This window comes from Meriones unguiculatus, chromosome 6, assembly GCF_030254825.1.
Source record: "Meriones unguiculatus strain TT.TT164.6M chromosome 6, Bangor_MerUng_6.1, whole genome shotgun sequence".
NCBI classification, from domain to species: domain Eukaryota; kingdom Metazoa; phylum Chordata; class Mammalia; order Rodentia; family Muridae; genus Meriones; species Meriones unguiculatus.
The window spans coordinates 25,880,547-25,894,598 of NC_083354.1; the positions used below are offsets into that span (position 1 = coordinate 25,880,547).

A 14,052-nucleotide genomic window follows, 5' to 3' on the forward strand; every position below is an offset into this window, starting at 1 on the left:
GGCTTTCACCACCAGGCTGCTTACGTGACTGCCACAGGTTAAACCCACTAAGCTTACTGCTGCCATTTTGTTGATTTTGTCACTCTAGCCATTCAGGCACAGTCCCAGGAGGCCTGTGGGAGGTCATGTGCCTCGGGCAAAGTGCTTGCTGTCAGTTTCACTTGTTTATGCCTGTGCTCCCATTCCTGGCCTGACTCATCCCAGCTCCAGGGAGGAGGTGCTCACAGAAGGAAGCACTGGTTCTAGAAATAGGCAGCTGGTGGTAAGAGCAATTTCCAGGCTTTCCTCCCACAGAGGGAGCACAGATTTGGGGACTGTGCAGGACAGATCCTCTTTCCCACCACAAGGCCAGCTGCAGTGACCCTGACGACAGAGCTAGATCTCAGAAATGTCTAAGGAGCAGTGGCTTGACGCTGCAGGTATGGACTTTCCCGCTTGCCAGCCAGGTGGCCTTACACGCGGCTCTCAGCATTTCTGCATTTCTGCCCTTTGTTTCCCTTCACTGAGAAAGCAGGCTCATAACTCCGTCTTGTGCTGTCTTCAGTGCATGGGCCTCAAGTAGGACCAGGCATGAATGGTGTCCAGGAGCTGCACTGCAGAGCTATCTTGACAGTCACTCAGAGCCACGCAGTAGAGGTGAATTGCTAGTTCCCTGGTCAGCTTTGCGTATGGACCTCTGAAATGCAGCTTACCTCCGTTTCCAAACCAGATGGCCTCAGATCTCTGCCCTGGGGCCAGCTTAGCTCCAGGCAGCTGCTCAGGCCTGGGCCCCCGGGGTGAGTGGGTCAAACCCATTGCTGGCACCGCGCCATGTTCATAACTCAGGAGTCAACACTTGGTGTCCTCCTGAGCTCTGGAATCACGAAATAAACGTTTGCGTTGTCAAGGGGCTAGGGGGAGGGAGAAGAAGAAAGGAGAGAGCCGGGCAGATGGTACACTGCTATAATCCCAGAATTTGGGAGGTTGAAGCAGGTACATACGTGAGATTTTTATCAAAGGAAGGAAAGGAGGAAGGGACTGGAAACAAGGAGAATGCTAGTATAGCAGGAAAAAATGAAAACATTTTAAGAGGTTTTTTATATTGATTTTAAAATTATGCTCATTACTTTGTGCGTGTGTGCATGTGTGTGTGTGGTGTGTGTGCATGTATGGTGAGTGTGCGTGCTGTGTGTCTGTGGTGTGTGTGTGTATGGATGTGTTTATGTGGTGCATGTGTGTATGGTGTATATGAATATGTGTGCGTACAGTGTGTGTATATGTGTGTGGTGTGTATATATGTATGGGTGTGTATGTGCATGCGTGGTATGTGTGTGGTGTGTGTGTGGTGTATATATGTGGTATGTATGTAAGTGTGGTATGTGTGTATGTGTATATATGTGTGATGTGTTAGTGGTGTGTTAGTTGTGTGTGTATGTGGTAGAGTGGTATGTATGTATGTAAGTGGTATGTATGTAAGTGTGGTATGTGTGTATGTGTATATATGTGTGATGTGTTAGTGGTGTGTTAGTTGTGTGTGTATGTGGTAGAGTTTGTTCCATGGTGCATGTGTGGGGTCAAAAGACAGCTTTCAGAATCAGTTCCTTCGCTCTATCATATGGGTTCCAGATATTGAACTCAGGTCATCAAGGGTTGGTAGCAAGCACCTTACCCCTGAGCCGTTTCACTGGCACCAGGAGAACTTTTTAAAATCATGCTCTGTGGAAGGGCTTGGCATGTCAAAGCATCTCTGCAGATCATCAGGGAGATGATTGCTACAATAGGATTGATGTTTAAACAGCTAAGCTCCTGTTCTGCAGGGAGGCACCTAAACAAAGTTAAAGGAAACCGCACGCCTGAGCAGAATATTTTCAGTACATGACAAACGAAAGGTTGTGTTTTGGAACACAGAGAGTTCCAGAAAAAAATCAGCACAAAAGGAAAGTGGACAAAAGATCTGCATAAGCAATTCATAGATGACACAACATTTAATAGAGAGCAGGGAGGATTGTGAAACATGTGAGAGCAGGTGTGCAGGGCCTGTGGCGAGATAACATGAGTGAGGCAACCGGAAGCCGCCTATTCACCTCTGAAGTACAGTCCACAGCTGGCCTTCCTGTCGGGAGTCTGTTCAGCAGGAAGGTCGTCAGGTGTATTTACCACGTTAGCATGGCTGTGAGGGTGCAAGCCTGTGATCCCAGCACTGAGGAGGCTAAATACCAAGTTCCAGGCCAGCAAAACTGTAGCAAGACCCTGTCTTCAATCAATCAATCAGTAAGATGTCAGACATGATAGCACACAGCTAGACTTCCAGTGCTCAGGAGGCTGAGGCAGAAGGACCAAATGTCTGAGGCCTGCCTGAGCTACACAGAGGGATCCCCTCCCTAATGATGCACACACTCGAATGTTTGCAGCTTTTTTATTTTTTATTTTCTTAAAATGGGGTCTCACAATGTATAGCTCTGGCTGGCTGGAACTTTCTGTGTGGACCAGGCTGACCTTGAACTCACACTGATCTGCCTGCCTCTGCCTCCTAAGTACTGGGGTTAAAGGTGTGTGCCATCATGCCCAGCATGTTTGCAGCATTTTTAACTTTCAGGTTTATTATTATTATTTTCATCAGTTAAAAACCAAGTATTCTCTGTCAAATTGTGTCTTAGTCAGTGTTCTACAGCTATGAAGAGACACTGTGACCAAGGCAACTCTGATTTTAAAAAAGCATTTAATTGGGGGCTTCCTTACAGTTTCAAAGGCTTAGTCTGTTTTTGTCACGGCAAGGAGCATGGCGTCAGGGAGCATGGTTGGCAGGTAGGTGTGGTGCTATAGGAGCTACATCCTGATCCACAAGAAAGAACATGGACTTCTGAAACCTCAAAACCCATCTGCGTACTTCCTCCAATAAGGGCATACCTATTTCAACAAGGTCACACCTCCTAATCCTTCTAATCCTATCAAAGAGCTCCACTCCCTGATAATTAAGCATTCAAATATATGTTCCTATGGGGACCATTCTTATACAAACCACCACAGGTTGCTTAAAGGCTTCTAAATTCTGCACTCTGTATAGAGAAGGCGCCCTCCCTGGAAACAGTGAACCCTATGCATGTGCGTGCACACATGCACACACGCGCTCTCTCTCTCTTTCACACACACACACACACACACACACACACACCCTTTCAACTTAATCTGTTCACATCCCTAGGGGTCCACTCACATGGAATGGGTATCCTGATTCCCAGGCATGCTGTAACAGTGAGAATTTGCATGCCTCCTGCAGGCTATCATGGCGGAAGCACATGGGCCTGGCATGATGAGGTCTTGGTCTCGATACCCAGTGCTGCATAGACCAAGTATGGTGGCTCATGGCACAGGCTTGCAATCCCAGTTGGAGGATCAGAAGTTCAAGGCTATTCTCTGCTACGTAGTGACTTTGAGGCTGTTCTGGGCTAGGTCAGACCCTGTCTTTAAAAATAAAATTTTAGCCAGTAGTGGTGGTGTACACCTTTAGTCTCAGTACTGAGGAAGCAGAGGCAGGTGGATCTCTGTGAGTACAAGGCCAGCCTAGTCCACAAAGGGAGTCCAGAACAGCCAAGGCTACACAAAGAAACCCTGCCTCAAAAAAACAAAAAATAAGTAAGTAAATAAATAAATAAAATCTTTAAAATATATATCAATGAACTAAAATAATAGCAAACTTATTTCACATACTCCTAGAAAACATGTTTTTATGAAAACAATATTTTAATGAGAAATAGTATTTTCTAAAGCCAAAATGTTAATGAGGATTTGTTGTAGGGCTGGGTGGTAAGAGTGCCTGTGTAGTGTGTAAAGAGCTCTTGGTTAGGTTCCCTGCACTGGGAAAAAAGGTGAATGAGAAGAGTAGCATTGTTTTCTACTTTTCAGAATCCCTTTTACTATTCCTCTGGCTTGACAAGGGACAGCTGGACTTTCACATTTGCTTGTGCATTCAGCTTGAAGCAGCATATACTCAGGAGAGACTGGACAAACAGGAATGTGGTGTTTGAGTGCTGGGCAAAGAGTAGTTTTGATCCCAGAAGTTCCATGAAAATGTTTTGTTTTTTATTTATATTTTATTTACTTGTGGGGGGGACCTGTAGGTGTCATGGCATGCATGTGAAGGTCCAAGGACAACCTACCACAACTGGTTCTCTCCTGACACCATGTGGGCCCAGAAATCAGACTCAGGTTATCAGGTTTGGTAGCAAGTGCCCTGGCCAGCTAAGACATCTGGTTAGTCCCTGGAAGGGTCTTGAAGAGCCCAAAGGACTACAGGCCACATTTTGGAAATCACTGATGCAGAAGGACACTAATGAGAGAAAACTGTGCTATTTTGAAAGAAAAAAAAATGCATGTTTTGTCTCATTAAAAGCATGAATGTACTGGTTGTGGTGTCACACGTCTTTGATCCCAGCACTTCGGAGGCAGAGGCATTCGGATCTCTGTGACCTCAAGGCCAGCCTGGTATACAAAGCAAGTCCAGGACAGCCAGGGCTACACAGAGAACCCCTGTTTCAGGGGAAAAATAAAAACAAACAAATAAACAAGTCAAAAACCAAAAAACACTTACATATCTAGAAAAAACAACAAAAGAACACTAGTCAGTGATTAAAAGTAGTTAGCTCTACTTTTAGGATTTTCTTCTTTCTCCGTGATTCTGTTTTTCAATGAATATTTAAAACATTCTAGGTAGAAAAAAGATTGTGTTTTTTGGGGGGAAAAGAAAAAAAGGAGAGCTGAGAACACAGCTCAGCCTAGCATGCAGGAAGCCCTGGTCCAGCCCCTGGTGGTGCATGTCTATAATCCTAACACTTGGGAGAGGGAGAAGTTCAAAGTCATCCTTGGCTAGCTAGCAAGTTTGAGGCCAACCTGGGCTACAAGAGACCCCTCTCAAAGGAGTTTTCTCCAGGGACGGTAGGCCCTGTCCACAAAAACTGCAAACAGCTGTAATGACAGGAATGAACCCAATCTTAGTTCATCCTCTCAGAATTCAGGGAAGTCATCTCCATTTTCCATGTGGGAAAAATGAGGCTGCAGAGACAATGGGAGCTGGACCTGAGGTCAGCTTCCAGACCCGGGCAGGAGCTGACCAAGCCAGCTCTACTTCTGCGTGCATGCCTAGCAGGACTCTGATGCTGGTGGACAGGTCCTCTTGGCCCTGGTGGGCCTGGAGGAGGGCCAGTCTTCCTGGGCTCGAGCTGTAGAGGCCACCCTGATGTTTTCCTGGTTAACATGCAGCTCCCAGCTCCCACCTCTCAGAGAGGAATGTTAAGCTGCAGATGGGCCAGCAGTCAGCACCCTGATTGCTTGGCACAGCTGCCGGGGCTTTATAAAAATTGCAGAACCCAGGCACTGTGCCCAGCTCCTCATTAACCACCCAGCCACCCAGTTCCCCAACCCTTTCTCAATGCACCCCCAGGGCTGAACCAAGCCCCAAGAAGCCCAGGGGTGGAAGCGCAGATCTCTGCCAGGCAGCAAGCGGCAGCTGGCGGGAAGGAAGGACTCGCCTGGATGCCGAGGATCTAGCTTTTTCCCACAGCCAAGCAGGAATTGTACAGTGGCACCTGTACTTTTTGAAAGTATAACACACTGAAAATGCAGCTGTTTCCTCGTTTTACAGAGGAAGAGGCAGAAGCACAAAGAAATCGATTTCCTGAGGCTTCTCAGCCCAAATTTAACCCCCAGCTCCCCGGGGTTAGGAAGGAGCGCTTTTGCTGGCATGTCCTATTTTACTGTGATTGGAATACAGTGCTCATGCTGCCTGGCTCCAACAGAGCCACTGAGTAGAAACAAGACTTGAATCTTTAAACTTGAATCTCTATCCTGAGAGCCAGCAGCTGGGGAAGCCAGAGGACCCTGGTCCCCAGACCTGAATGCACCTTTCCGTGACATTGCCAGTTTGCATATTCTATACCAGAACAGAGGCAGTCAGTCACCTATTCCAAAATTTAGCTGTGTCCCTCTGAGCTGGTCCTCAGACTTGTCTCTGAATCTTCTTACCTCTTTCATTGTGTTTGTCTTCCTTCTAAGTCTCTCTCCAGCCAGGTGGTGTTGATGCTTGCCTTTAATCCCAGCACTCTGGTAGGCAGAGGCAGGTGGATCTCTGTGAGTTTAAGGCCAGCCTGATCTACACAAAGAAACCCTGGGGAGGTTCTCTCCTATCTCTTCCTTCACTTCCTTTATTTCTGTCTCTCTGAGAATCAGGTATTCAAATATGCAAGGCCACTCAGTCTCGAGACATTTCCTCCAGAGCTGTTTACAATGTGTATGTGCAGGCTCCCTCCTGCAATATAAGGCAAAGATGTGCTCTTATAGAATATAAATGTCCCTGTCACTATTTTTCCAGGCAGCTTCTACCTGGTCAGGCTGGGGAATGAAGCACGGGTGCCAACTGGCAAGGAGAGACAGGGGAGGGGTCCTGGAGAGGAACCCAGACAAGTTGACTTCATTCCTCCGTCTACAGTGCGAGGACTAGGCCCTCAGCACCATGGTGGGGGTCTCAGATCCACGCGCCACCAGGTCTGGTCTTCCAACGGGCCTGTTCCAACCTCTGTCATGCCGCTCAGGTGCTGTGTGACCTTCAGAGTCACCTAGCCTCCCTAGGTCCTGGTTTTCTATCCACAAGATGACTACAGAACTCACTGCAGCTCTTTCACCGCTACCCGCTAACCATTTTATCGGAGCATGTCCTCACCAGAGTTGCAAGTCGGTGCTGCACTGTAGCCAGTGACGGCTGCTCCCTCTCAAGACCCACCTCAAGTGCCAGCCCCGTGAAACCTTTGCCTGCCCAGTACCTAGCCAGTCTGCGTCTCCCCCGCTAGAGCACTTTCTGGATTCTTTATTCACCAGATGGTTATACCGTCCACCTATCCACTCATCCACCCACCCATCCACTCAGCTGGTCACCCACCCATCCACCTATCACTCAGCCACCCATTCGTCCACCCCTCACCTAATATCCATTCAACAAATGGATATCAGCGACAGCTCCTGCCTAGGCATGGTGGCACACGCCTTTAATTCCAGCATTAAGGAAGGTGGAGCTCTGTGAGTGTGAGGCCAGCCTGGTCTACAAAGTATGCTCCAGACCAGCCAAATCTATATTAATAAGACCTGCTAAAAACAAGCAAGCATGCAAGCAAACAAACAGAAAAACAGTTCCCACGCTCAGGATGAAAGTAAACATGAGGTTCACAGTCTAGTTGGCTGCCTTGGTGGTAAGGACCTGTCTAGTTTGCAGAGCGGCAAAAGATCAGCTATAAATGGGCTCACACATAGCACCTTGGACTGACCTGAGGCTAATCCCAGAGGCATAGTCCCTACTTCCCCGAATAGGCTTCTTGCTGACCCAGGAGCAGGCTTTACTGTGGATCAGGTCTAAACATTTGCTGGGCAGCTTCAAGACTCACAGCATGCTGAGAGGCCCAAGCTACTGCCAACGACTGCAGCCAGACCAGCCTTCCTGCTGCCCCAAACTTCCCTCCCATTCCAGATCTTGGTAGCTTCCCCCACCCTCCCCTAAAATCAGCTCTGAATACTTCCCACTTAGACAGCACCCTCATCCTCCTCCTAGGGAATTCAGAGAGCTTTTCCAAATCCATTTTTTCCATCTTTCCATTCTTTGTTCTTCAAACTGCCTTCCTTCTGCTTGGTGCAATTTGCATCTCAAAGCTTGTGACAGGCTGAGTACAGTAGGTGACTTTGGGAAAGGGGGAGACTTGGGCAGAGAGAGAGAGAGAAAGAGAGAGAGAAAGTCCCAACTCTACTCCATTTGTTTGAGGCCTGAGATTGACAGCCTTGCTTTATGTTTTTTTCCTTTTTTGGAAGAATAGCTGCTTATTTGGGGGAGAAAAAAAAGGTGAAGGCAAGCCTTTCCTCAGAGATGGAAGTCTCATTCATTTTATTTCAAACCCATGAGTAAGATAAGGTACGCTCTGGATTTCGGGGTCCCTAAGCCAGGGATGCAGCCTGGCTAGTGGGTATTCAGGGTAGTCTGAGAATCCATCTGCTGAGCCAGCCCCTGTGCCAAAAGGGCCTTCCCATTCCTCACAAAGCCAGAGTCTTTGAAACAAAGTACCTGGTTCCCAGAGACCATAAACTGGCTCAGCTGAATCCAGAGTTATGGGTGCCCCTCTTCTCTGGGCTCAGGCCTGGACCACGAAGCCCTTTGCTAGCCTGAGCTGCTCTCCACCTTCTGAGGCATTTGGGAATCATAGCCCCAACCCCTAGTGGTACAGCCCTAACCACTTTGCTGGCTCCCTGTGTGTAAAACCCTGATGGTCCTTGTTTTCAGGCGGCTGTGATGATGAAGTAGGTGTTACATAAAATGCCTGACACATAGTCTTCCACTCAGATAACTCAATAACCAGAAGCTACAGTGATGCCTAGGGCTGCCCGGCTTCGTCTCACAGCAGTGGCTTCTAAGCGTGGGTGGGCTTTGAAGCCTGCAGCCAGCAAAGGGGAGGCCTGTCTGGGACAGTCTCCTAGGATCCTTACCATGAACACTCACCCAGAGGAGAGTGAAATGTGCTTGTCTGAAGGGAACTGAAGGGAGGGTGTTGAGGGTTCCAGGGTCCAGCTGCTGTGGCTGGGTGCTGGAAGAGGAGGGTTTGAGGAACCTGAGGGTGCTCTTGCAGGGTCAGCCTGACAGCATCTCTGAGGAGGGGCTGCCAGGCTTTGTGGGTTCAAAAAAGGGGGGTCAGGGCCTTTCTGAACTTGGCTAGTGCAGACGGAGGCCAGCCCTCCCTGAGTCTGCCCTGAGTTGGAGATTCTGTGCTCTGAGCAGGCCTGTTGCCACAGGCTCCTCCCTGTACACCTCCCAAGGCCCAGTCCTAGTTTGAGACAGATACAAAAGTCAGATGGGACCTGATGGTCACCTATCTAAGGACCTCACAAATGAGACAAATTCTGACCCCCAACAGATGTGTTGTATCCAAGTATGCAGGTACCGTCTGGCCCCTTTCCAGGAATTCTGCCCTTGATCACTTGCCAGAGTTCCAAGTCCCTCTACAAAGGTGTTGGAGATAACAGCTTCTTCCTCAGGGACTGTGTCTGGGTTAAGGTAAGGACCCCCAAAGGAGTTGCTGATGAAATTCCAGGTGGCAGTGAACTGTGCCACACCAGAGAGCCATCCCCAAGCCCCGAGGAGAGGGAGACAGAGGGCATGCACACCCACCCACCCACCACCCCTCCACCTGAGCGTCAGTGTTTCCAGTTTCACCTCCCAGAGCTTCAAGGAACGAAGTGACATAGTGCAAGAGAGGGGAGGGACTGAATGTCATGGGAGGGCCTAGTGGGGCCCAGAAGCCTCAGCTCGACTCCTACCTGCTCCTTTTCTGTCAACAAACAATGGCTGCCTGTGTGCTTCTCCTGAACCCCCAGGCCTGTGTAGCCCTTGGAGCACTTTCCTTTTCTGGATGTCCCTCCAGATGCCCCTGTCCCCTGTCCCATCTCCATGCTTTTAAAGTTCTCTTGACTTGAGGCATCCGCAGCCTCTCAGAGTAAATGCTGACTCCACAGCCTCCTCACAGAGTGCTCCTGCTTCTCCTCAGCCCCCCTCCCAGTTGTACTCATCAAAGACCTTGATTTCAGTTGCTAAGCAACTTGTGCCTAAATTTCTTCAGGTGGATACAGGAGGGAGGAGGAGAACAGGGGGAAACAGTATTTAAAACGCTGCGATTTATGTATGTGTGGAGACACCAAGGCTCCCCCAGAGGGTAAAAGACATGGTCAAGGTTGCACAGGTTAATGTGTATGTGGGGTCAGAGGTGTATTTGTGTGTGAGTGTAGGCCAGAGATTGGTTGATATCAGGAATCTTCTTTTCCCTCCTTTTTTTTTTTTTTTTTTTTTTTGAGTGCAGCTCAGGCTAGACTGACTGAGCTAGCGAGCCACAGGAAGTGTCCTGTTTCTCCCTCTCCATCGCCGAGATTACAGGGGCACCCCACCACTTCTAGTGGACATGTGGGCAATGGGCTCAACCTCTGACCTCTATGAAAAGAGTCATCAGGTGGTATCAGCATTCCAGGGACCTTTCTTGTAAAGTGTCATCTGCCTCAACAGGAAAGGGGGCCGTGCCCACTAGGAATCAGGCACAGGCCCTCTGTTCTTCTAAAAAAGTTACAGATCTCTCCATAGAACAAAGTTGGTAATAGCATAAACCAAATGGACAGGAGAAAAGAATGGGGTTCCATGTGGACCAGCCCTATGGACGTGCACGGTAGAACTCTAACTATATAGAATGCTAAAGAGTTCCAAAGTGCCACGAAAGGCAGGGGCATAGCTCTGTGGTAAAGGGCTTGCCTGGCATTTGTGAGGCCTTGGGTCTAATCGCTAACATCACCAACAGGAGAGAGAGGAGCAGGCGGCATAAACACCATTTTGAGGCCAAAGCAGAACATGACCTGAGTATCTTCTGCTGCCTACTAATGAAAGCGTTCCAGGCTCTGCTAATCCCAGAGGTTTGTTCCTTATATTTTGTAAACAAAGAGTGTATGAGACTTCAGGGCCATGCTTAAGAAAACGTAGCTTCTATTTCCCTCAGAAAGCTCGCAGGTCTCAGCGAGGAGTGCATTGACCCACCTGAGTTAGAGGCCCCGGAAGCAGAATCTCAGATCATTTAATAACACAAGGACAGACAGGGCTGCCCCAGATGAAGGACTGTGGGAAGCAGCGTGGGTGGGCGAGTGCCCCACACCCTGGGAGTGTCCCAAGATGCAGAGCTTGGCTAGCAGTCAGAAAGCCTGGCGTTTCTGTCCAGTTCTTCGGAACCCTGGGCTAGTCCTCTATCCCTTCTGCGCTTCTGCTTCCCTCATCTGCAGAGTGAGATGTGGTCCTCCAATGCCTTGCTGTCTCTGGCATTCCGGAATCTGCGTTTCTCCTTTCCAGAGAGACAAAGCCCAGAACCGTGGGTGTGTGGGCACCCTGGACCGCTGGGTAGGAACAGCTGGGGCCAGGCTGGCTGGCTCCCAATTGTGCAAGGGAGTGGAGGAGGGCTAGATAGGGCCTCTCCAAAGTGACAGCTGGGTGAGCCTGGCTGGGGGCCTGGGCTGCGCCTGCCATCTGGGCTTCCTTCCTGCCTTCCCTGCGGGGCGTGAGGGTGTGGACCAGGCCAGGGCCAGACTGCAGCCTGGAGGAGGGGAGCGCCAGTCTGCTGGCTCAGGAATGTTAACTCTGCACCTGCCCTTTCTCATCCAGGTCTCATACAATTCTGGAGGGGAAAGGACTCACGGTCCCAGGCCCAGTTAAGCTACGTTGTCAGAGGGCAGCTGGTGGGAAGTGATTCTCACCTTCCACTATGTGGGTACCAGGAATCGCCTTTACCCCCTCTGGATCTTCCCTGCCTTCCCACTGCCCATCCCCACTAGAACCTACACTACAGAAGCTCTGCTGCCTGGACCTGTCTACTAACACAGAGTTCCTTAAGGCCTCAGAAGCTAAGCTACTCAGATCCTCCATGGGCAGGCAAGCAGCATGACCGGTATCTTCCCCCAAGATTTACACAGAGAGAGGGAGAGACAGACAGACAGACGGACAGACAGAGTGAGACACAGAGAGAGTCACACACAGGAACACAGGGACACACAGAATTTTCCACTTACAATGGTTCAATTCAAGTTTGTTTTTTTTTGGGGGGTGGGGAGCTGACAGCAAGATGGCTTAGCAGGTAAAGGGGGCTTGCCCCAAACTTGAGTCCAATCCTGGGACCCATATGGTGGGAGGAGAGAACTGACTCCTGAAAGCTGCCCTTTGACCTCACACTGTGGCATGGATGCTCATATCATACAAAGTAAACAAACAAATAAATGAAAAAAAAAAAAAGTCAGACTGTTTTTGACTCCACGTGCTCAGTGGAAACGCTGCTCACACTTGGAATTCTGAGCTTTCTGCTCGCTGCAGCCGTCCACAGCACTAGCCTTGTGAAGCAAGCCTGTGGCTGCGGCAGCCTGCATCCTGCGAGCCCCGAGAGACTCCAGGGTAGCTAAGCTGAGGGGCTCACGGGCTCAGCGTGTCACGCGTGTGGCTTACGGTGGGGTGTCTGGTGTGAAGGGCCACCTGCTCACGTGTGCCCCCTTTACACACTCACCTCGTTCATCTCACCTTCTCTCTAAAGTAAGTCCCTGGGGCGGCATCGGATGCCAGTGCAGTGCCTCTGAGTTTGGGACGCGCCCACATCGCTCTCCAGCCACAAGTGCGTGCCGATGGGTGGTTATATTCTATTCCAGCCTTCACCGTCGTGGTGTGGCAGAGGATAGTTGTGGATATGCGCCTTTTACAGGCATATAGATGAGTGCGCAGACTAAATCTTTTTTCTTTTTTTTTTTTAGATTTACTAATGTTCGATGTTCTGCCTACATGTGTGTTGCTGCAGCAGGGCATGCCTGGTGTTTTCTGAGGGCAGAAGAGGGTGTTCCATACTCTGGAACTTAAGTATTAGACAGTTGGCAGCTGCCTTGTGAGTGCTGGGAATCGAACCCAGGCCCTCTGTAAGAGCAAGTGCTCTAAACAGCAAAGCCATCTCTCCAGTGTGAGACTAAATCTTCAATGTTGGTTGATTTTGGCAGGAATTTGTGCTTTCTCCTGGGAAGAACACACAGAGCAATGTATTTTAGCACTGTCGTAAGCAAAGAAAGATTTGGTTTTTTTCAAGACAGGGTTTCTCTATGTAGTCCTGGCTGTCCTGGAGTTCACTACGTAGACCAAGTTGGCCTGGAACTCACAGAGATCCTCCTGTCTCTGCCTGTCAAATGCTGGGATTAAAGATGTGTGCCAGCATTCCCAGCCAAGAAAGATTTCTTAACAAAACACAGAAAGCAGTAACCACAAAAACAAGTGACATATTGAAACTTTATCAAAATGTAAGCCATTGCGAAGAGTTACTGAGCCAGTGAGCTGGAGAGCTGGCTCGATTTAGGCAGCATCAGAAAGCCCGGGTTCCTTCCCAGCTCTGGGAGTAGCAGTCCCTGTCTGTAATCGAAACACTTGAAAGATGGAGGCAGGAGGATCAGGGTTTCAAGCTCATCTGGGAGCACGAGGCCAGGGTTCATTAAGCAAGCAAGGCACGCACGGGTGATGTCGTAGTTACAAAATCCTAAAAGGACTAGAATCCATGATGGAAGTTTTAAATGGACCATAGTGGTGGGGTTGGGAGGCTTGAATGGTCCTTGCGTAAACACGGGCATCTTTGTGTGCAGTAGGCCTGGGGAACGCTGCTTCTCAGAGCCGCTTCCGGGAGCGTGTGTGCAGCAGCTCTGTGAGGTTAAGGTCAGCTTCTCCCACGTGTGAAACAGCTGTGAGCTTTGACCACCCTTGTTCACCAGGAAAATGCAAATCAAGGTCCCAGGCTCCTGCTGCACAGCCACCACCCTGAGGAAAATGTACTTTATTTTCTTTATCTGTTTGTTTGGATGTTTTTATCTTGTTTAATTCTACAACAGAAGCTTAGGCAGCCCAGGCTAGCTTCAAAGTCTCTGTGTAGCAGAGGCTACCCTTGAATACTGGGTTCCTTCTGCCTCTTTCTTCTGCTGGGACTTCAGTTGTGTTTCGCCCCCCTTTGCTCTCAGCACTGTGAGGTTATGAGAGCTCCAGAGTTTAAGTGAAGAGAAAGGTGACCATAACATGAAGTCTCTAGGAATAACTTGCCTCTCTGTTTTTTTCTTCTTTTGGACTATATTAAAATACTCTCCACAGACCTCTTTATAGTCAGTTTTTAGTTACTGTGTGTGTGTATGTGCATGGGGGACAGGTGTGCACCCAGATACAAGTATAGAGGCCAGAAGAGGACGTGGCTGTCCTGCTTTTCTATTCTTCCTTTTATTCTCTTGAGACAGGGTATCTCACTAAATTTGGGGCTAGGCCAGTAGCCAGCAGTTTCTAGTCATCCTCCTGTCTCCGTGCATACCCACACCACCGGGGTTACAGGCCTGTGTGGGGCCACATCTAGCTTTTTACATGGGTGCTGGGGATTTGAACTCAGGTCCTCATGCTTGCAATGCGAATTTTCTTACCCACTGAGCCATGTCCCCTGCCCCATGTAAGTCTTACACATTCCTTGTTAC

At 49.2% G+C, this 14,052-nt stretch overlaps 1 protein-coding gene across 8 annotated transcripts in view; it reads left to right on the forward strand.

The window, feature by feature from the left end:
* Coro2b (coronin 2B) overlaps nucleotides 1–14,052 on the forward strand; it is a 117,393-nt gene that overhangs the window by 47,652 nt on the left and 55,689 nt on the right. The window lies entirely within an intron of this gene.